This window comes from Rhinolophus sinicus, chromosome 4 (genome assembly GCF_057876585.1).
Source record: "Rhinolophus sinicus isolate RSI-liver-muscle chromosome 4, RSI-T2T, whole genome shotgun sequence".
Lineage (NCBI taxonomy): Eukaryota > Metazoa > Chordata > Mammalia > Chiroptera > Rhinolophidae > Rhinolophus > Rhinolophus sinicus.
In genome coordinates this window covers 46316206-46337641 of record NC_142504.1, presented here as the reverse complement: position 1 = coordinate 46337641, position 21436 = coordinate 46316206, and the positions used below count along the sequence as shown (strand labels likewise).

Sequence of the window (21436 nt, the reverse complement as noted above, 5' to 3'; positions counted from 1 at the left end):
GACTTAAAGATCTTATGATCAAGGACTTTATTTTATAGATGAGGATACTGAGATTCAAAAAAGGGAAATGAATGTTTAGCCTAAGTAACAAAGGTAGTTAACCCAAAGTTGGGATCAGAATACAAATCTCCTGCTACTGGTGTTTGTGTTGTGTCCAGTGAACTGAATTAGAGGACTCTAAATTACCTTACAGTCTGTGGATTTCTAGTTATTCAAATACCACACCCTGACTGAGGTGGAATTCTGGGACCACAATGAAAAATCACATAGCTTAGATCATGTGGTTTCCTCAACACAGCCTAGGTTCTTTATAATTTCACCTTGAGTTTTAGAGTTGAAGGAAACCAAAGGAATTGGAAATGTGGGCTGAGTGAATCATTCATAAATAAAAATAGTTTATTTAACAGAGGTGTTAAAATGAAGTTTTACTCCACTCTCCCAGAAGTGGAAAACTATACAACTTAATTTTTTGAAGGATTTAGAAAATGGCCTATTTAATACACCTAACCCAAAAGTCTACAACTGCACGATATCTAAGGAAAGGACTAAAGATACTAGGTTTGAAATTTGCATTCAATGGAACAATAAATGTGCTAAAAGAACATTTTTTATTTTAAAAAAACAAAACTCATGTGTGTTGAAATTAAGTAGAAGTGAAACTGAAACAGATCTTGAATTTTGGAGGCTGATCCTTTGATAGCACAGCTGAGAAATTTTTCATGAAAATTTTAATAGAGGTTATCAGAAACCCATTAGGATCTCAATGGCACATAAGTAAGATTTCTCTGCAGTTCCCAAGAAATTCCAATTTAAGTTTTGTTAAGTAAGATGCTAAATTATTTACAATGAGGTGGCTTCTTTTGTAGATATTGAGAATGCTGCTTCCCTATAGTAACCTACTTTCAGCAGAAATATTTAATATGTTTTTAGGAAAATAAATACCTCATGTAGCAATCATTATGACTCCCAAATCCATCTGCCCCCAGTCGGGTGATAGCATTTCCTCCTACCAGGGATTCACTTGGAGTGGGCATGGCATCAGTCAGGATTAGTTTCACTAGAAGTTAATGAAAACCCAAATTAACAGTGAGTTAAACATAGGTTTTACCTTCTCACATATGTGGAGGTAGGCAGTCCAGTGCTTATCAGGGCAGGTCCCTGAAGTCATCAGAGACCCAGGCTTCTTTCATTCCCGCAGCTCTTTGAATATGCCCTTGTCCTCATCATCCAAGATGAACGTGAAAGCTTCTACCATCTTGTTTGCATTCCAGAAATCAGAATGGAAGAAGAGAGATAAAAGAGGATGCTGCCTCCCTTTTAAAGATACTTCCCAGAAGTTCTATTGATAAATACATTTTTACTTTACATTGACTAGAACATAGTCATATGGCCAAATATAGACGCAAGGGAAGCAAGAAAATACAGTTTTTTAGTTGGCTAGCCATATGCCCAGATAAAAATCAGGATAATATAACTATTAGGTTGGTGCAAAAATAATTGAGGTTTTTGCAATTATTTTTAACCTTTTAAACTGCAATTTCTTTTTCACCAACCTAATATAATAAGTGGGGAGAATGGATATTCAGAAGCAACTAGAGGTCTCCGACATGGCATAAAACCCAATTCTGACAATAATGGGTTGTAAGGAACCTCTGCGATGGTATTTCTGAGAAAGATTTCTCTTGTTCTAAGAAAGGAGACATGGGAAAAGAAGGTCCTTTCAGCCTTTATATATTTCAGGGCATGGATATGATGATTCCTGGAACTCCACCAGTCTTGCTACCAGTCTGAAGATGGAGGCAACAGATGGAGTTGGGCAGAGCCCAGAGAAGTGCAAGGAAAGGGTGCCTAGCATGTTATTCTTGGCGCCAGCCCTACCTCTGGCCATTCTGATATTAGAGATGACAAACTTCCCTATTGTTTAAACAAGACTGAGTCAGAGTTTTGTTTTACTTGTAGCCAAGGGTCTCCATTTTAAGGGGCTATCATTTCAAAATTTTGTTAACTTCCACCAAAGAGTGCTATGATCATAATAGGTTTTGAACACTTATTAGGACCCATTGTTCTATATTTTTGTATTGTTCTTATTAACACAAAGTGAAATAATGTTAAGGGAGTAGACTTGGGGTTGAAAAAGCCCAGATTAGCCAAGAGTTAGCTCCAAAGCCTTGATAATTTAAGACCGTCTGGATTAGATCACACTTGAAATTCATTCTATCAGCAGACTTTTGAGTTACAAGAGCCAATACATTTCTTTTATTATGTAAGCCAGTTTGAATTGGATTTTAAGTTATTTCTGCTAAAACCACCTCAAGTGCAGGATTCTCAAACTTTAATGAACATACAAATCACCTGAGGATCTTGTTAAACTGTAGATTCTGATTCAGCAGCCGTGGTCTACATGTTCACCAGCTCCTAAGTGATGCTGCTGCTGGTCCATCAATGACACTGTATAGAAAAGTTCTGGTACTGAATGCCAGGCTTTTCCACCTGTGCGTTGCTACCTGACTTTGACCACAGAGATGGCCAAGTGGGGATGGGCTTGGAGGGCCTAGCTGTGGAGACACCCCAGAGCTGAAGGCCCAGCTCCAGAGAGAAGTCTAAGATGGGGGTGAGTACTGATTCCATAAGTTAGAACCAGGCCGTGGGCCACAATTCTGGTAGCAGACCACAGAAAAACAGGAACTGAAGACAGGAGATTTTAGAAAAAGGAAAATACGCTAAGCCCAGCCCTTCCAGAAAGCAGAGCCTGGGCAAAGATTTCAGTGCCGACACTTTATAGGAGAAATGCAAACACAAGGTGAGAGAAAAGAGGTGAAGCAAGGAAGTGAATCAGAATCTGCATTTTCATAAGATCGCTGGATGACTCACGTGCACACGGGCCGGGCCGTTCTAAGCCACCGTATGCTTTAAATAAGAGCTGTGTTTTTTTCTTTGTGACTAAGTTATTGAGCTTCAACCTTGTATTGATTTGGTGCAGAGCAGAGACTTCACTCCAAGAGGCAAGAGGCAAGGGGGTAGGAATACAAGAGTCCTCCAAAACACACCTACTCTGGGCACAGCACAATAATCTCGGTAAAGTAAAGGCGCATCCTAAATCAGGGAGGGCTTCTTTACCTACGTTCAAACCTTTCATTGTTTTACTCATTGTAACTCTAGTAACAGTATTAGAGATCTTCCAATAGGAAATGGAAAAAGATGTAGCCTTTCTAGAGAATTTTTAAAAATCTACAAGATGTACAAAGCTGATAATCCATATGTCCCTAATCACCAATTCCAAGTTCTATTACGATAAGGATGTTTTTGCAGTTATTTCCTAGTATTTTTACATTCTGTCCTGAAAATGAAAATGAAGCACATTGACATCCTACACATTTTCTTCATCTAAGAAAGAAATCTTACTTAGACATGTTAAAAATAGAAGATATAATCCTACTTCTTACCAGTCACACGTGGAATTCCAAAGACTGTCTCAACAGTTAACAATGGTTATCTCTGGGAAGTGTGACCACATGATGTTTTTGAATTAAACCTTAGGCATATGTTAATTTTTTAATTTTAAAAACTAGCTTTAATTTTTTTAAAATTTGCCTTCACTCTGATTTTGGTAATAAAATTATTGTTCAAGCTTTAAGAGACCACCTTCCTGACAATTTGTGCCAATTTTTGTCTTGTGTAGTTGAGGAGATAGCTGAATGCGAAGAGACATTATATATTGTTTTCATGTTTTCTTAGCGAGCTGACATTGTGTTTAGCAGTGATTGATAGAATAACTGTTCACTCTCTCTGCAATTTGTTGAAAAGATGACTGACATAGTTCTAAATGTTCTAAAGAATAATAGCCCTCTGATATGGAAGGAGATAAAGGACTGTCATTTAACAAGATGGGCTACACAACAGTTTGAATCCATTCTAAAAGAATTATGCCTAGTTTTATCATGGAATAGGGAAGAATTGGGGTGAAACAGTCAGAAAGGGGGTGACAGCAAGAATGCATCACCGTGTTCCTTTTAAAGTTTAGTTGATGAATGAATATTATTAATAATTGTGTGAAATTGCTATATCTCAAATATGAAGAACAATGCAATGTAAAAAGTACGAAAAGATCATCCAAGAAATCCATAATCATGTGAAAGATGGGTTGTCATCTCTAAAACATGGATTTTGGTGTTACTTGTAATAACGGGGAGGAGGGGAAATGCAGTCAGAAAACACTCCATTTCTAAGTGGCTTCTTAGATTCCTCTTTTCTTATTTAAACTGTACCATTTTAAGGGAAACTTAATGTGCTTACTTGTGACTTATTCAAACATAAATGTTGTTCTTCCCCCTTACTTCCTCTCCTTCCTCCTTTTCACACCTTATTCTCTTGCCCCTTCATTCCCTTTCCCCTCTGTTCCTAAACAATTCCATCCTAAAACCATCAGATGGGGTAAAGAAAGGTAAGAATCTGTACAGGTGGGGTTGAGGGCAGGGTGTTGGCCAAAATTTGGATTTCAGAGCCCAAGCAGGGTGAAGAGGTTGTTCATGGATGGGGTAAGGGGTGTCGCCCAGCATGAGGTGTCAGAGTCCCATCAGGGTGAGTAGGGGCGTCCCTGTGGGTAGTAGGTGGGGTGGTTTTCCAGCGTGAGATATCAGATTGCAGGTGGCTTGGGGAGAGCATCAGCACAGGGGAGGAAATTGCACACTGGCTACTTACCTGGGGACTGATGAGTTAAGTTAGTATCTTTAGAATAATGTGAGCTATGTTTCTCAATGGCAGTCAAGGGTGTCACAAGAGAAAAAACTAAAATAAACTCTGTAGTGTTAGATTGGAATTGGATATATTGGTATAAATTTACATTTTTCATTAGATAGATGATAGGTAGAGAACAGATAGATAGAAATCAGTAAATGTGTATATGCATATATTCCATAGCTCTGTCTACTGACAGCCTGGGAGCAGCAATCCCCCCAATACAAATTAACATGCCTGAAACAGGAAAAGAACAAGATGAGCCTGAACATCTCGTAGTGCCAGAAAACAGGAACATGATCCAAGTTTGCTGGGGACATGTCAGAAGGACAAGGGAGCCAGTATGAAGTGGCTCCCAACCTGCCAAATCTGGGATAATTTGAGCATCAAATTATGCTCAAATAAACAAGGACAATAAAGGATTATGAACTGTTAAAAGATAAACTGAGACATCTTAAAATTTAAAGAGTTTACTTGAACAAAAATCTATTCAAATCAGGCAGTGCCAAACGAAAGTGGTTAGAAGAGCTTCACTGGGGAAAAACTTATAGAGAAAAGGGCAGAAACAAAGTAAGGAAACTATTGACTGGCTATAACTTAAAGCCTGACTGGCTATTTGTGATTGGTTGTCCTTCGTTTTCATTTTCATAACCTTGAGGTATTTTATGGGTTTAGAATTTGGTTTCCTTAAGTAGGCTGCCATGGCATTAGAGCCACCTCAGCCTAATAACCTTTTTGTTTAATTAATTTAACAAACCTATTAAATAAAGCAGAAAAGCATAGAAATATATAGAAAGTTTGATGCAGAACAGGTTATCTAGGTAGTTGCAAGTACCACCCCACAAAATACTTATTAAGCCCGGTATACACCACTGAAATCAAGGGATCAAAGTGAATATCATCAGTAAGGGGACAAATGGAAATTATGGGATACAATCAGTTCCAAAAATGATAACCTTAATCTCATCATGAGGAAACACCTGACAAATTCAATTAAGGATATTGTACAAAATAACTGGACGGTTATCCTTGAAAGTGTTGAGGTCATGAAAGCCACTGAAAGACTAGAAACTGTTCCAGGCAGAAGGAGACTAAAGAAATGTGATAGTTAAACGCTCCTTGTGATCGTGACCTGGATACTTTGCTATAAAACCTGTTGTGTCAACTGAATAAACGTGAATGGGTCTGAGGATCAGGTGGTTGTGATGTATCAAGGTCAATTTCCTGATTTTTATTGTTGTCCTGTGGTTATGTACGAGAATGTTTTGTTTATAGAAAATACATACTGAAGTATTGGGGGATTATGGGGCATCAGATAAGCAATTACTCTCAATGGTTCAGAAAAGTTATTTGTATGGTACTCCCAACTTTTCTGTAAATTTGTGATTGTTTCAAGATGAAAAATGTTTTTAAAAACATAAATATTATCAGAATGACTAGTGTTTCAGAAGCCTCATAAATATTTGTCTTTTTTTTCCCATAAAAGGAACTATCATGTCCGATCGTGCTAAGAGCAAACTTTAAATAGTGACATGGGTGGATTTAATTTTAAACACTGAATTATCAGAAGATGTAAGGGCTTTAGGTTAGATTACATTTTTCTTCTCTACTGCAAACCCATAGAGTAAGTTACTGAACTTATTAACTTTCTGTGCTATGAATTCTCCAAAACTGGCTAAAAATAAGCTGTAATCAAACATGATGGAAAATTATATTTCCACCTCTTAACTGACTATCTTTTTTCCTTAATAGAAATCTTCCACTAACTGGAAAAAATAATTACTACTTTTTTTTTTCCTAGCTATCATACGATTTTATTTCATACGGAAATTGATGGCAGGGAATAAATAATATCTATTACATACTTTCATTAAAAATGTACACAGACTTCATGAAATTCTTTGTGAATTTCATGAACAGCACTTAGCCATTTAAAAAGAACCTATAAGAGATATTTGTGTGTCTGGCAGATTTTTAATGTCCAACTGCTGCCATGTGTTCTGTACATAGATTCATTTTTTTCTTTCAGATTTCTAAACACAGTGGAAGCCACGAGAGAGAATATCTGAAGCAATTCATTGAAATCTTGGCAGCTTGGTCCTCAGCTCCCTCTTTCCCTGAAAGCTGCCTTCACTGAAGCTGACCCCTCTCCCAGCAAGTCCCCCCACAGAAGACCTATTGTCACTGCCTCTGGAGGGGCAATTCCTGGAGGAACCGCTTCAGCCAACCTAGGGTCTTGAATAAATAAAAACTATGCAAATAAATTACCATCTTGAAAGCACTGGATTCGTGTGTTCTTTTGAATGCTGCTAGGAAAACCCATTCGATTAAAATGAAATATTTTGTTCTATGATGCAATGTTCCAATTCAGGGGATTCTGGTGTCCCTCCGGCGACTGTCAGTTGTGGGAGAAAGGGAAATGACAGGCTCTCTATCCTTCAGCTATTGAATCAGAGGAACCTCTCTTCTTGGACAAGATTTTACACTGAAAATGTGCTGTACATGATCTAAAATGAAAGATATTCCTCCTTGCTAAGGACGTTGAATTTCCTGCCTTTTTCACCTCTTTTCGACTCCAAATTCTTTTTTCAGCTGCTCTCTCTGCCTCTTGGCTTTAGTAATTAGGGCTGGGAATTTCCTGATTCCAGTATTCCAGGGCAGCCTTGCCCCGCCCCCTCCAGTTTCCTCCCAGTGGCCCTATCTCTTTGGTGTCTTTGTTCTCACACAAAACAGTCCCTGCAAGCATTGATCAAAGTTCTATGAATACACACTGACTCATTAGCTACTTAAAAATCTTCTTCATTAAGTAGCTTCTTTTTAAGTTTTGGTGGTGGTTTATTTTTTATCTTATCATAAATCACAATATACAAAGGGAACATGATTTGACCTGAGGTACAAAAAAATCCTTATCATAGAAAATCTTTTTAAATCTTTTTTGGAAAAGATTTTCCTGTGCCCCCCCTCCCAAAAGCAAACCTCTGAACCTTTTCTCTGTGTGCATTCTAATAATATAGACTGCGTCAGAGAAGTAGAAACCAGCCCAGCACATTCAAAAGAGGATCAAAGAGCAGTTACAAAATAGTCACGGGGATGTAAACTACAGCACAGGGAATATAATCTATGTTATAATAACTACGTGTGGTGTCAGGTGGGTACTAGACTTATTAGGGAATCACTTTGTAAATTATATAAACGTCTAACCACTATGCTGTACACCTGAAGCTAATATAATATTGAATGTCAACTATAATTGAAAAAATTCTTTAAAATTAAAAAAAAAAAAACCAAAGCAGATCCAAGCAGTTAAATCACCAAAATGACTATACATCAGCCCTCTTAAAACATGTTATTTTCTGGAAATAATTTAATCTGTGGAACTATTGAGATTTGTAGGTGATTTTTTAAAAAATTTTATTGAAGGTTCCATTAATGTTCTCCCTCACATTCATTTAACTTTTTTGAAATATTTAATTTTAACCTTCTTCAATCTCAAGAATCCAAACCTTTTCCAAATTTTGAGCTTACCTCCTCCAACACAGAATTTTTCTTTAAAAATACAATCTGTATCTGTCATTTTAGTTAAGACTGGTCTCTGGGTCTGCTGAAGGAGGGACTACGGAGACAAATGAGGGCCAGTGGGAAAGAGATCTCTTTCTCTCTACAGCGTGGAATCAGAATACCGCCAGAATCCTTAGTACTAATGGCAGCCTGAAGCCTGTAATGTGTCACCTTTCCCTTTAGGGCCTCCAGCTTTCCAAATGTCCATCTAATCTGTGTCCCCCCTGGGAGCAGATAATACCGTTCCCTGTGTAGGTGTTCTTTGATAAAATCAAAACCTTGTTGCTTAAGAAAAAAGCCTGATATCAACACCAGGTTGGCCAAACGCTCAGTTGAGTCTCAAGAGGGTAAAGAATTTCAAGTATTTAAAAAAAAAACAACTAGCAAAGCAAAAGGGTGATGTACTCGGGATTTCACTGACAGTTAAGAAGCCTGAATTCTTGTCCCCACCCTGGCATCCTGTGGCTGTGTGACTTTGGGCAAGTCACTCAAACTTTCTGGACTTCGGTTCCTTGTTTGTAAATTAAAAGAAGTTGGACTATGATTCCCCAAAGTTCCTTTTAGTTATAAACAGTTCTGTGATTCTTAACTATAGTAGAAATAAGATAATCTAAAAAAAGATATCCACCCATCAACCTTTATCACCAAGTCCATATATGGAGTTAGGAGAAATACTGCAAATCTAGTAACCAAGGAAACACGAAAATTTTAACAGTGGAAGACACCCTGTATAGCAGGATAAGACACATTCTACAAACAAACCAGGAACATGGAACTGACTATTAAGGAATATTAGGGAATTTAAAAAAATAGCAGTTCAGGGCTGGCCCAGTGGCTCAGGCGGTTAGAGCTCCATGCTCCTAACTCCGAAGGCTGCTGGTTAGAGATCCATGCTCCCAACTCCGAAGGCTGCCGGTTCAATTCCCACATGGGCCAGTGGGCTCTCAACCACAAGGTTGCCAGTTCAATTCCTCAAGTCCCACAAGGGATGGTAGGCAGTGCCCCCTGCAACTCCGGTTAGCTCAGTTGGTTAGAGCATGGTGCTAATAACACCAAGGTTCCCGGTTTGATCCCCAAATGAGCCACTATGAGCTGCGCCCTCCTTTAAAAAATAAATAAATAGCAGTTCAATTCTACTCCCCAATTCCCTCTTAAAAAGGAAACCATAGGTTTATCCACAGACCACTGGATATATGCCTGAGAATGCCTGGAGGGCAATTAAACCCTTCTAAGATTCAAGCAATGTTGCTAATTTTTGCTTTAAAATGCCTTAGTTATGATTTCTTTCAGTGTTAGAAAAATACTACCTCTCCGCATATTGATTATATAGACTCCAAATAAACCAACCCTTCTGTCCTCTGTCCCTCAGAAGTTTCAATGTGTGCAGCTGAATGATCACTTCATAAAAAGACTGATGTTGGAATAAAGACCCAGACGTCTCAGGAGACTGAGTCCACTCAGTTTCCTCTTTCTCTTTCATATATTTTACACATTACTCTTAAACCACAGGTGAAAATTAAAGCCTGGTCTCTCCCCGTCTCTCTTTGATGCTGCAAAGATCAAAAGCTTCCTAAGGGAAGGCTTCTTGCTGGGAATATTGCTTCCGCGTATGATCAGTCCCCAAATCTGACGGCTGAGACTGTGTGAGCATGACTGACACACGCGGTGGGCCCCAGGAAGTCAGCACACAGTCAGGCACTCTCCAACGAGGATTGGGGCGGGAATGGGGTTCCAGCTGGGAGCTAGGTCACCAACAGCTGGAACTGGGGGGCTGGGAGACATACATCATAATCACATCCTAAATGTCTAAGTAAAAGACAACTTCTATTTCCAGGAGTTGCCTTTTGTCTGAGGAGAGGGAGAAAGGAGTGAGGCTGGATACTGGGTAGTTACGGTTAGCTAAGGTGCAATTCGAATTCTGCTTGGAATCAGAATCTCGCAGGCCAATGGGTAAGGAAGTGACTGGCCCGGGGATCCTCTGAACCATCCCTAGCGTATTTGTCACCTTCACTTTTTCACCGCTCCCAGTGTTCACTGAAGAGCATGCTGGACACAGGGAGGTCAAGAGGAAAAGAGGAAAAGAATTGTGAGAGGGGGTTGTAGAGACGAGAGAAGGTAAAGGTAGGGATCGATCCTGCTTCAAGGCTTTCTTGTCCCTCTTCTAGCATCTTGGGCCCCTCCTCCAGCTCTGTAAGAGAATGTTATAAGAGCAACAGAGGAAAACTTTGCTTTCATGGCACACAGTGTTAACCGCAAGTGGGAGTATCTCCCATTAGAGCATTTATCTGGAATGAGTTCTGAATCCCAGAGAGGAATAATTCCCCTCCCAAAGTACAAGTCCTGAGCGGGCTCAGACAGAGGAGCACCCCCTCAAACGTCAGAGGGATGAGCTCTGAGCTCTGTAATCGGCCACTACCCACACAGCCCCCAGGGTGCCCAGCCCAGCCCCACCTCCCAGGACCCTTGAAATTCCAGTTGTAAGAGGCACCCTTTAGACTGTATGGGAACGTCCTGTAAGACTTGTTAAAACAGATTGCTGGGCTCCACCCCATGAGTTTCTGATTTGCATTTCTAAGTTCTCAGGTGATGCTGAAGTTGCTGGTCTGGTGAACACACTTCAGAACCATTATTTCAGCACAGTGCAGGAATTCCCAACATTTGTTGTTCATTTTCCTAATGGGAGGTCAGAAATGAGTGCTGTGGAACAGAAGAAAATAGGAATCATTTCATTCTGGATTTCTGAGTTTCTGTGTATTTGCTATACTTTTCCTCATTGTTTCCCACGTTGCTGATGCAATTTTAGCACTGTTAATGCAATCTGAACAACTTTCAGGAAACAACTGTTGCCTTGCTCCTTGAAAGACAATGCAAATTTAATAACAGGAAAAGTGATATTTTGGAAGAAACTAGTGTTTCCAATATATCTGTGATAGCTGTGCCTCTTTCATAATTGACAGTTTGACATTACAGGGGTCATGTCAATTGACTTTTGATTTTCTTTCAAATCTTTAGGAAAACTTGTCAATTAAAAAGGTTCAGGTGATCTGCCAAGATTTTCACAGGAACTTTTTTTAAAAAACAGAAACAGGCATTTCTGACCTGAAGAAATCTTTTTTAACTCAGGTGATCACTTTTGATCATAAGCCAGAAAATATCAGAGACTGCACAGGTGAGCTCAGGATTACCGCTTACTCCATGTCATTTCTTCAGCTCATCTCCTTTAGCGTCAAACCTCAATACATGAGGTAAACGAAAATGGATGATTTAAAACCTACATTGGTGGCTGATTATCCATTCACCAAACTCCCTCCTCTTAGACATACACACTATCACGCGGGGTGTCATGCGGGGTCTCTGGTCCCGCTCCCCACATAAGAACGCAGGACATGGTGAGGCCCAAAACGAAGACCCACGGAGCCATAGACAGGGGAGTCACACCACTATACTCTCACTTGTGGCTGGGTTGGAGACACAGGAAGCAGGATCCACACGATCTGTAACCTGCCGTCTACTTCTTTGCCAACCAACCAACCCCACTTGCTAACTGCAATCCACCGTGCTGACTGCAATCCGCGCTCACTAACTCAGCCACCATCTTCTTGCTAGCCCCATTTGCTGCTAGCGTAGCCACGGCAGTTATATTAGTGGCCAATGGCTCACTGGTTACAGCTGACGGCCAACTGCCACAGCTGATGGCCATCCAATCACAGTTGATGGCCACTGACTACCCAAATAGGCACCTATCCATGTGAGGGCGAGAGCCTGGAAACTCTACTCCTGGCTCTGTCCCCCCACACACTTTGGGGAAAACTCACCAAGTGTGAAGCGCCAACTTTGAAATGGACTAACGCATAGTCATCAATATATTGATGACTGGAATTACTTAAGATTTGCAAGGACCACTGCAATGACAATATATTTTCTTGTAATTATACTTCTGCACACTCAAAGAGTTTTATATTATAGACTTTTAAAATGAATCTCTGTAACATCCCTCTGAGACAAATGAGAACAGGTGTAATTGTCCACAGATGCACAGGCAGAAACAAAGGAGGGGACTGAATCAGCCAAGAAGGAAACACAGCTTAAGCGCCCAAATAATTCTAATACAATCTGCCTCTATGATCAATGCCATTTTCCTGTGATTCATGAAAATGTATTGTGGGAAACTCTGAAGGCATTATTTTATCATTCTTTACCGATGTCCCAAACTCTGTGGAGACATCTAAATAGAGGACATGATGAGACTGGCAAATACGGGCAGCCGCAGTGCATTATATAGAAACTAAAATAAGTTTTTCTGTATGGATAATACGCTCAAGGTCCTTCAATGCGGATTCCACCAGTACCTGATCAGCCGGTACCATGCTGTTATTTGCATAAAAGCAGACACAGAGTGGGTAATATCAAACTAACAGACACAATTGCAAGGCTGCAAACTTCTAAAAGCACCCAACATTTGGGAAGTACTAAGCAACGGGGAATTTTTCTGAGTGACAACGGTTTTCAGCGCAGCAGGCTTAGAAAATATGCCGTCTCTGGCCAGCAGGCAGACGGCTGATGTGAGACGTGAGCTCAGACTCCGGGTAGAGGAGAATGCAACAGCCCCAAACAGGCGCTATGCACCCTCTCTCATGTCATGCTATGTTTTGTTAAGAAGAGAGTCATACTACCAACACTGTGTCCTTTAGGCATTATTAGTTTTCATAACCTCACCTTTTAATCAATGGACACTATGACAGGTCCGTAAACCAGAGGTCTGGAAGTCTCCAGGCTGCCGGCCTGCACGAGACGACTCCGTACCCCGCATTGGGGGCCTCCCAGCAGCAGCAGCCCCTCCCAGCTCCCCGGGGTCCTTGCTATTCCCGCCCCGCGCACACAAACCTCCCCCAAGCTCTCCTTCCCAGACGCCTCCGTCCCAGTGGTCCTGAGACTGAGGGAATGAAATGTGACAAAGCCCTCAGAGGGTGAAGGCCTCAAAGTACAAAGGTTTGGAGATTTCCTTTTCTGTGAGTGCTGCTCTTTACCAAGTGCATTAAGTTTTAAAGTATGAAATGCCTCCCCCGCATTCGAGGGGGGATGGCGCAGAAACAAACAAAATTCTCAAAAGAGGCAGAGATTATTAAATGAGTAACCTGCTATTCTAAAAGTTGTTTGCCTTAAATTTCAAAAAGTAAGAATAAAGGGCCTTATCTATGCAGTGTTCCTTCTAATATTTTAAATTGAGCCGGTAACATACTACATATACAACTACCTATGAAGATTGATTATATAAACGTATAAATAGGTATCCTGGGGAAGGCGAGTTATTGTTCTAATCAAATAAAACTTACAGCTTAGTTAATCAAACACTGTGCTGGAAGGTAATAAGATATAACAGTGAAGACACCATTGAAGCGACTGCAATGAGTGCTGTTTGACACAGCTTAACCAACATTTTAGTTTTTATTTTACTTGTATAGATTTTTTTCCCTTTGATAGTTTTATCTTTTGCTGAAAAGAATATTGTCAATTTTCCATAATCCAATAAACTTTTTTGATTATCAGTATCAAATAAATATATTCATACTGGGAAGAGAGAAGAGTGCTGGGTCAAATTCCTTTCACACAGAAATTTCTGTATTCCTCTTCCCAACTTATGTCCCTATTCCTCATATGTCTCATCTTCCCAATCCTTGATATATGCAAGGTGAAAGTTTAAATTAAAAAAAAATGTATTACAGTACAAAACACATTGCCATTAATCCCCCTTAAAATACTCCCCCTCGCTTCGAACACATTTATCCCATCATTCTTGCCACTTTCTAAAGCAGTTCTAGAAGTCATTTTCCATGAGTATCTTTAGTTGCGCTGTCGTGGCTGCTTCAATGTCCTGAATCGATTAAAAACGTTTACCTTTCATGGTCACTTTGACTTTAGGGAAGAGCCAGAAGTTGCATGGTGCCAGATCCAGTGAATAAAGTGGATGAGGACACACTGCAACGTTTTTATTTGACAGAAATTGCTGCACCAGAAGTGATGTGTGACACAGAGCATTGTCATGATGGAGGATGAAGTAAAGACACTCACAAAAGAGGACTTCCAGAACTGCTTCAGAAAGTGGCAAGAACAATGGGATAAATCTGTTTGAAGAGATGGGGAGTATTTCAAGAGGGATTAATAGCAATGTGTCTTTTACTATAATAAATTTCAAAAAATTTAAACATCCCTCCTATTTTTTGTCACCCTCCTACATTGGCAATTGTTATTAAACTTATCAAATGAAAATAATTACCTAAAGAAAAAAAAGACTTCAGGCCCCCACAATAGATCTCCAGGTTTGGAAAAGCTGAGGAAATCTGTGTATTTAACAAGCAGCACAGATAATTCCTATCAGGAAAATTCAGGAATTACTGTACAGGCACACCTTGGTTTACTGCACTTCATTTATTATGCTTCATAGATGTTGCATTTTTTACAAACTGAAGTCAAGAACCTCCACCACCAAAAGATTACAACTTGCTTTCTTTTGATACTTGCTTTATTCGGATGGTCTGCAACCTCTCCAAGGTATGCCTGTACTATAGTCCAAATCTTCCAAGTCAGAATCAGAGCTCCTGGATCTTTTTACTGGTTAGTGAATTTATTAACAACAAAGATATACTACAATATATTTACTTACCTCAAATACTTTCATAAATGAGGTGAAATACAAACAAATGGTTTAAAGATATAGACATTAAATTGCATTTTGGCTATTTTATAAAATTCCTTTTTGGTTTTTCCCAAGAGGAAAACTACTCTACCTGAAATGGGAACCATTCTGGCCAGGAGTTCTACCCTGAAAGGGGGTAAAGTTTGGGGGTGTAAATGGGGAAATGCAAACCAGAGTGGTGGCACAGAAAAAGGAAAGGAGACAAGAACAGATTGGATCCCAGGCTGGGAGGGGAACGGGGAGAACGTGTTGGAATTAAGGAAGGGACCAGGGCTGTGTTGGTGGTGGGGCAATCACTCCTGAGTATTCAGCATCTGCCACAGAATAGACCCTCAGTAGCTGCAGCTGTGGCTACTGCTGTATCCAAAATACTCTCTGGATACAGAATAAGATTAAAGAAGACGAACACTGTCTTCAGTTTAAGTAACTCCCATAAAAGCAAGCAAAGCAGATTTACCTTCAGAGCCACCAAGGTAGATTTGGGTTTCAACAACAAGAGAGATTGTGCCCAAAGAAATGTCTATTCCTCTAGGTAAGAAGAGAAAAGATCATTAGTACTTGCTCTGTATCAAGTACTAGGAAGGGGCTTTCATGCATGGGTCTAATATTCATTCAACAAATTCTTCAGTATCTGAGTTAGGTACTAACTTAGATAATTAAGCACTGAGCTAGGTACTAAGAATACAAAAAAAGGGATGATCTGTGCCTTCATGAAACTTACAATATGATGAAGATAGACATTTACAAATAGACATAAATGTGAGTTAGGCAGTGGGTTGAAAATTTGCAGTCACAGCCCAGATGTGCTGGAATGTGCCTTTATCTTCCCTTTCTGCTGATGGAAGGAAAATTAACTGTCTAACCACTTGAAGATAACTCAGTCTCTTTCCGTTTAAAACTAGTAAATATTGATTCAAAGTCCTCCTCCTCCTTCTTCTGTTTCCGTCTCGTAAGGTTGAACCGACTCCACCAGGAAGCCTTAACTACCCTCCAGCGTCAGGGAGGAGGGGCACCTGTAGTGTGTTGTCCATGAGGTCCGCGCTGGGTCACATCCATGCACCACCTGAGCTGTAGTTTATCATAAGTGGCGTGTGCTGTCTATTGCCGGTGTCCATGGTCCCTGCCTTCTTTCAGCCTCAAGAGCCACACATACAATCTCTTCTGGTTCCCTGGACCTCTTGGTATTTTGCCACATCTCTCAAACCTCTCAAGGATTTAAAACTTCTCAGCAATTTCCCCCACACCACCCTGGCATGTGCAGGGTTCTATAATGCTGCCCTCAGCCTATCTGTCAGAGCTCCCTCAGTCCTGGCTGCTGAGGTGTCCCACTGGCTGGGTACGATTGCAAACTTGAGATTCATCTAAGTAACTGGGTATTACAATGACCTCCTTTGGTGTTGCCCAGGAGGTGCCAGGGTGCCAGGGGCGGCTTCTCAGCACCCATTAGCATCAAGGGTCTACTCTCACCTCCTCCGAAACTCCCCTTGTAGTCTATTTGGAGAACTGACTGACCACTGAGTTTTTACAAATCTATGAAATTGGGACAAATGTGGGATGAAGAAATAGCCTCAATCTCAGTTAAGAGAGGACTGAGTAAAGAGTAGCATATATACGAGACGAACCTGGCCCAGGAACTTAGTTCTCCCCAGGGAAAGAGGAAGGAAGAATTAAATTTGACATGGCGCTTAGTCACAAGAGAAAAAGTTCCAATGTGGAAATGATGACCATGAATTGTCAAGTTTATGTTTTCCCGTTCCCAGCTGGAAACCATGGTTTGTGTTATACAGACTTCAGTTATATACAAAGTTACATTCATGTACTCCCTACTTTTCTAGCTAATAATATGCATGAACATTTTCTTTAATGTTTAAAGCTGCCTTATAACTATATCACAGGCATATAAACAGCAAAATTGAGACTGTGGGGAAAGCTACAAGGAAAAAATAATCTGTTTTCTTCAACAAATAAATTGGAAAGAGGAAAGAGAGAAACAATAAATAGATTAAGGAGAAATAATAACAATTTGTGGGATTGGACCTTGATTCAAAAGAAGAAACTAAAAAAGCTGATGTTTCTAAAACAATGGGAAAATTGAATATCAACTGCCTATTTAAGAAAGTTTAGTCATAATAATTGATTTTGTACTTATTTTTTTAAATGTTTTTGTCTTCTAGAGAAATATGCTTCAATATGTAATGACAAAATGATCTGATGTCTGTAATGTTTACTTCAAAATAATAAGAAAGGGGGAGTAAATGAGGGGAGGGGAGGATAGAAATGGCCTTAGGTTGATGGATATTGGGGCTCAGTGATGAATACATAAGGATTCATTGTACTATTCTTTCTACCTTTGTGCATATTCAAAATTCTCACAATTAAAAGTAAAAAAGAACAGCAAAAAACAAAGCCAAAAATAAAATAAAATCTACCTTGTAATTCTATCCTTCATACATACTGTGTGTGACAAGTACTACGAGGCATACTGTGTCAGCGGAAAATGGCTGTAATTTTTCTTTCTGTCTAGGCATTAATGCATATGTACATTTCATACATTTAGTCTTACATACATTTACTGTCTATTGTCATTCAAGTGTCATTAAAGAGAGATGGGTTCCCGGGTTCCACTTTGCTTGCTTCCACTGACATTTTTGTGTCTTCAAGTATGCAGCTCCTGTTTCTCACTTCTCACTCCAAATAGTAAGACTGTTGCCTGCAGAGTGGTGTGAGAATCGATGGAGGAACATGAAAATAGTTTAGCATCACGCAGTATCATGGAAAAAGGTTGGAAACCTGGGCTGATTTTGATTTAAGATCTGGGTATTAGCACTGGTTCTGTCAGTGTTTAGTCATGTGAAGTTGGCCAAGTTGAACGAATTGTTTAACCTTGCTAGTCCTCAGTTACTTCACCTGTAAATAAAGTGCTAAGACTTGAAGCTCTAGTACTCCATTACTCATTAAAGTTCATTCTAAAATATGTTAAAAGCCTACATAAAATATGTGACAGTATATTGCTTTTCTTCTCACAAAGGAGAACATGGTATATTCGAGTATAGCCTTAACAATGTAAGTTAAATATCATCTCCTTTTAATTTTTTTTATAGAAAATGATTCTTAGTTGGTCTTCCATGAATAAAGAAAATAGTGCGTTTAAATAATATTTAACCACAAGTGACAGTGAAAGCTAAATTTATATCACATGTAAAATAATCAAGATTATGACCGGAGGTCAGAGATTATGAAATTATAAAAAACATAGAAATTAAGTCATTCCTATTAATTTCCATAAAAACTAAAAGAAATCAAAGAATGTTAGCTAAAATAAAACTACAATGTAATAAATTAACATTGAAAGAGATTTTGATGATAGCAACATAACAAACAATATTAACAGTAAAAAATGTTTATTTCTCACTATGATATGGTGAACACTGTCCTAAGCAGTTTGCACGCATTGAATTTGTTTAATTTTCATAATAAACCTAGAGATGGTTATGGTTTTCCTCATCTCTAAGATGAGGACCTTTGCCAAAGGTCATAGAGCCAGCTTATCTCTAAGGTGTTTTGAGAGGATCAGGTAATATTTGTGAAACAGTGTACATGAAAATACTTTATAAAGCATTAAGTGTCAAATAAACAGATGTTATTATGACTAGGGGACATTTTTCATGTCTTAAATATATTGAATATATGAGATGAAAAAGAATAGTAAAATATTTCAGAACTTTGGAAAATATTATTGTAAAAAGACATAAGATGTATGTAATGAAATAATGGATTTATGTAGCAGCTAAGAGCACAGGTGAAAAGCTGCGGGAGAACTTTACAATGGATGGATCAGGATAACAACTCTTAAACCCACTGATGAATGTTAACATCAAAATGAGAGATATCCAGATATATGTGTCTTCTGATGAAGGTGTACAACCCCATTCCATGATGAAAAATCAAACCTGAATCTGATCAAGATTCTAAATCTAATTCCAGTTTTTAGGAAATGCTAGGGACAGAGGTACACTAACCTGTTAAATGAACCATTTATTTTTCAGCCAAATCCAGAATGTGAATATCATTATAAGACAAATGTTTTGTTTTTTTCAATACATAAATTCCAAGATAAAAGGAAGGGAGAATTACAATTTTTAAAATATGTAAGAGGTATGTCTAAAATTTATTGCCTAGATTGTTTGGATCTTGATTTGAACAAACCAATTGCTTTTAAAATATAGGGGAAACCTGAATATTAACTGGATTATTTAGTAATAAGAGCGGATTATTGTTATTGCCTAAATGAGATACTTTTGTGGGTTTTTAGGCCTTATCGATTAGCAGTACAAATGGCAATATTTACACATAAAGTAATATGATATTTATGTTTAGTTTCAAAATATTAGCGTGGGAGGGGAGTGGGGCATATAGATGAAACAAGACTAGTTCTGAGTCAGTTATTACTGAAGCCAGGTGATGTGTACATGAGGTTTCATTATAATAGTCTCTCTATTTTTGTATGTACATCAATTTTTCTATAATGAAAAAGATTTAGGGGGGAAAAAGGGGAACCAAGATGCACCCATTGAAAATAGTTTTTGAAGCTGAAAAGAATATTATTATTCTGAAATTGAAGATAATCCAGCTAAGTTTCACTTTGTGTGTGTGAAATGAAAATACATTGCAAATGTGCTCTTAAAAAAGAGACAGTACCCCTGGGGATTTGTTATTTTTTTTCTTTCTTGTTTAATTTAGGAATTAAGAACTTTAAATAAAGACTACTAAATTATTCTGTTATTTAACGTTCACTGAGCATACACTCATAGACTCTCATCTTGCTGTATATATTTGTGGAATTTTAGCTATAGCATAAAACCCGCTGGGGATACAAGGAGACCAGGTAATCAGAAACCAGTGCAGGATAACATTGTAACAAAACTAGCTGGCTACCCCCTAGAGATTTGTGCTTCCCATCCAGAGAGTACCTACTTTCGGGGATGCAGGTGCATAAGGCATTTCCCAGCATAAGGCAAGTGGAGCCCTGTGCCTAGTTCTCAGCAGCACGTGTTGCGACATGTCCCTACTGGACTGAGGTGGCCAAGAAGCAGATATGCTTCTCTGCTCTTTCTCCAACTTCCAGCTGGATGCCGTTGTCTGGGCAACTCTGGGAGCTTTGTGTTCAAGATCGCAGAGCCTCTAACACCCTGGATCCCTTGGTGGCTGCAAAAAGCATGGTGGCCCACCACCACCACCGCCAGCACACCAGTGCTTATACACTATCATCAGTGAACAACAAGTATATTTCTATAATGTTAAGCCACTGAGATTTGGGGTTTTACGTGCTGTAGAGGATAGTATCGGTTGCTACATGGGATGTTGGACTGTATACTCAGGGGTGAGGATAACAGCAACTGAGACAAATTAGAAAATGTTTCATAGACAAGGTGGAACTTGAGGTGTAATTTGAACTATGAGCTGTTCAATGGAAGGATACCAGAATGAGGAGCCAACACAGGAACTACAATAGGAGTTCGCATGCAGCCAGGGGACAGTGAAACCATCCTGGTGAGCAGGTGTAGGTTGGGGAGGGGGGAATAAGGATGATGAGGCAGGATGGGATTCAAAAAGTGAGATCCTAATTCAGCGGCAACCACTGAAGTTTCTGGAATACAAGGATGCCTGATGAAAGGTCTATATTAGGAAAATCCGTGAGACAAAAGGGCGCAAGATGGACCTGAGAGAAAAAGATCAGTCTGAGTGAGATCCAGTTTTGCTATAATTAGAGAGCACACTGGCAAACTCAGTAAAAAGGAAGGGATAAATGCAAGTGTCATCTTAAAGCACAAATCCACAGGGCTTCACAACAGAGGTAAAAACATGAAATCAAAAGGTTATTCAATCAGACGATCTGCATCTAGTTCTAAGTCTCAAAATTGTGAGTTCTATTTCTTAGGCATATTATTTAATCTCTCTTAGAGTTTTCTTCCTCTGTAAAACAAGGGAATAGAACCAGATGACCCCAAAATTCTTTCCATCTGTAAAACCCTATGGTTATGAAATCATGAAGGAAAAGATGAAACAATGCAAGTGATATATCCATAAGGCGGAGGCAGAGAAGGGGAAGTATTCCACTGTACGAATGAAACAATTTGTTTGACTGGTCCCCTGTAGCTAGATGCCTGAATTGTTATTAACCATCTGTATTACAAACATAGCATTGATTGATATAAAAGTACTTTAATTCTCCTAGATTGTTACTTACACTTACACTTGGTTTTAAGAACAAATCCTGAATCTAGTAACTTGCCATAACAATTATATTAGTTGCAGTATTAATTCTCTCTTAGTGATGAAGATAACTCTAAAGTTTATTTCCTGAGATTAAAGATTTAAAAATGTGAAAGTACTTTGAAAAAACAGTATGGCTTCACACATTTGCAATATCATCACCTTTATTAGCATCAA

The 21436-nt window shown here is 39.1% G+C and overlaps 1 long non-coding RNA gene across 1 annotated transcript in view; it reads right to left on the bottom strand.

The window, feature by feature from the left end:
- Window positions 1-919: 919 nt before the first annotated feature.
- LOC141573191 (uncharacterized) overlaps window positions 920-21436 on the bottom strand; it is a 105335-nt gene continuing 84818 nt past the window's right edge. The window contains exon 4 of the long non-coding RNA XR_016021082.1: window positions 920-1057. This is a non-coding gene — a long non-coding RNA (uncharacterized LOC141573191). The remainder of the gene's footprint in view (window positions 1058-21436) is intronic.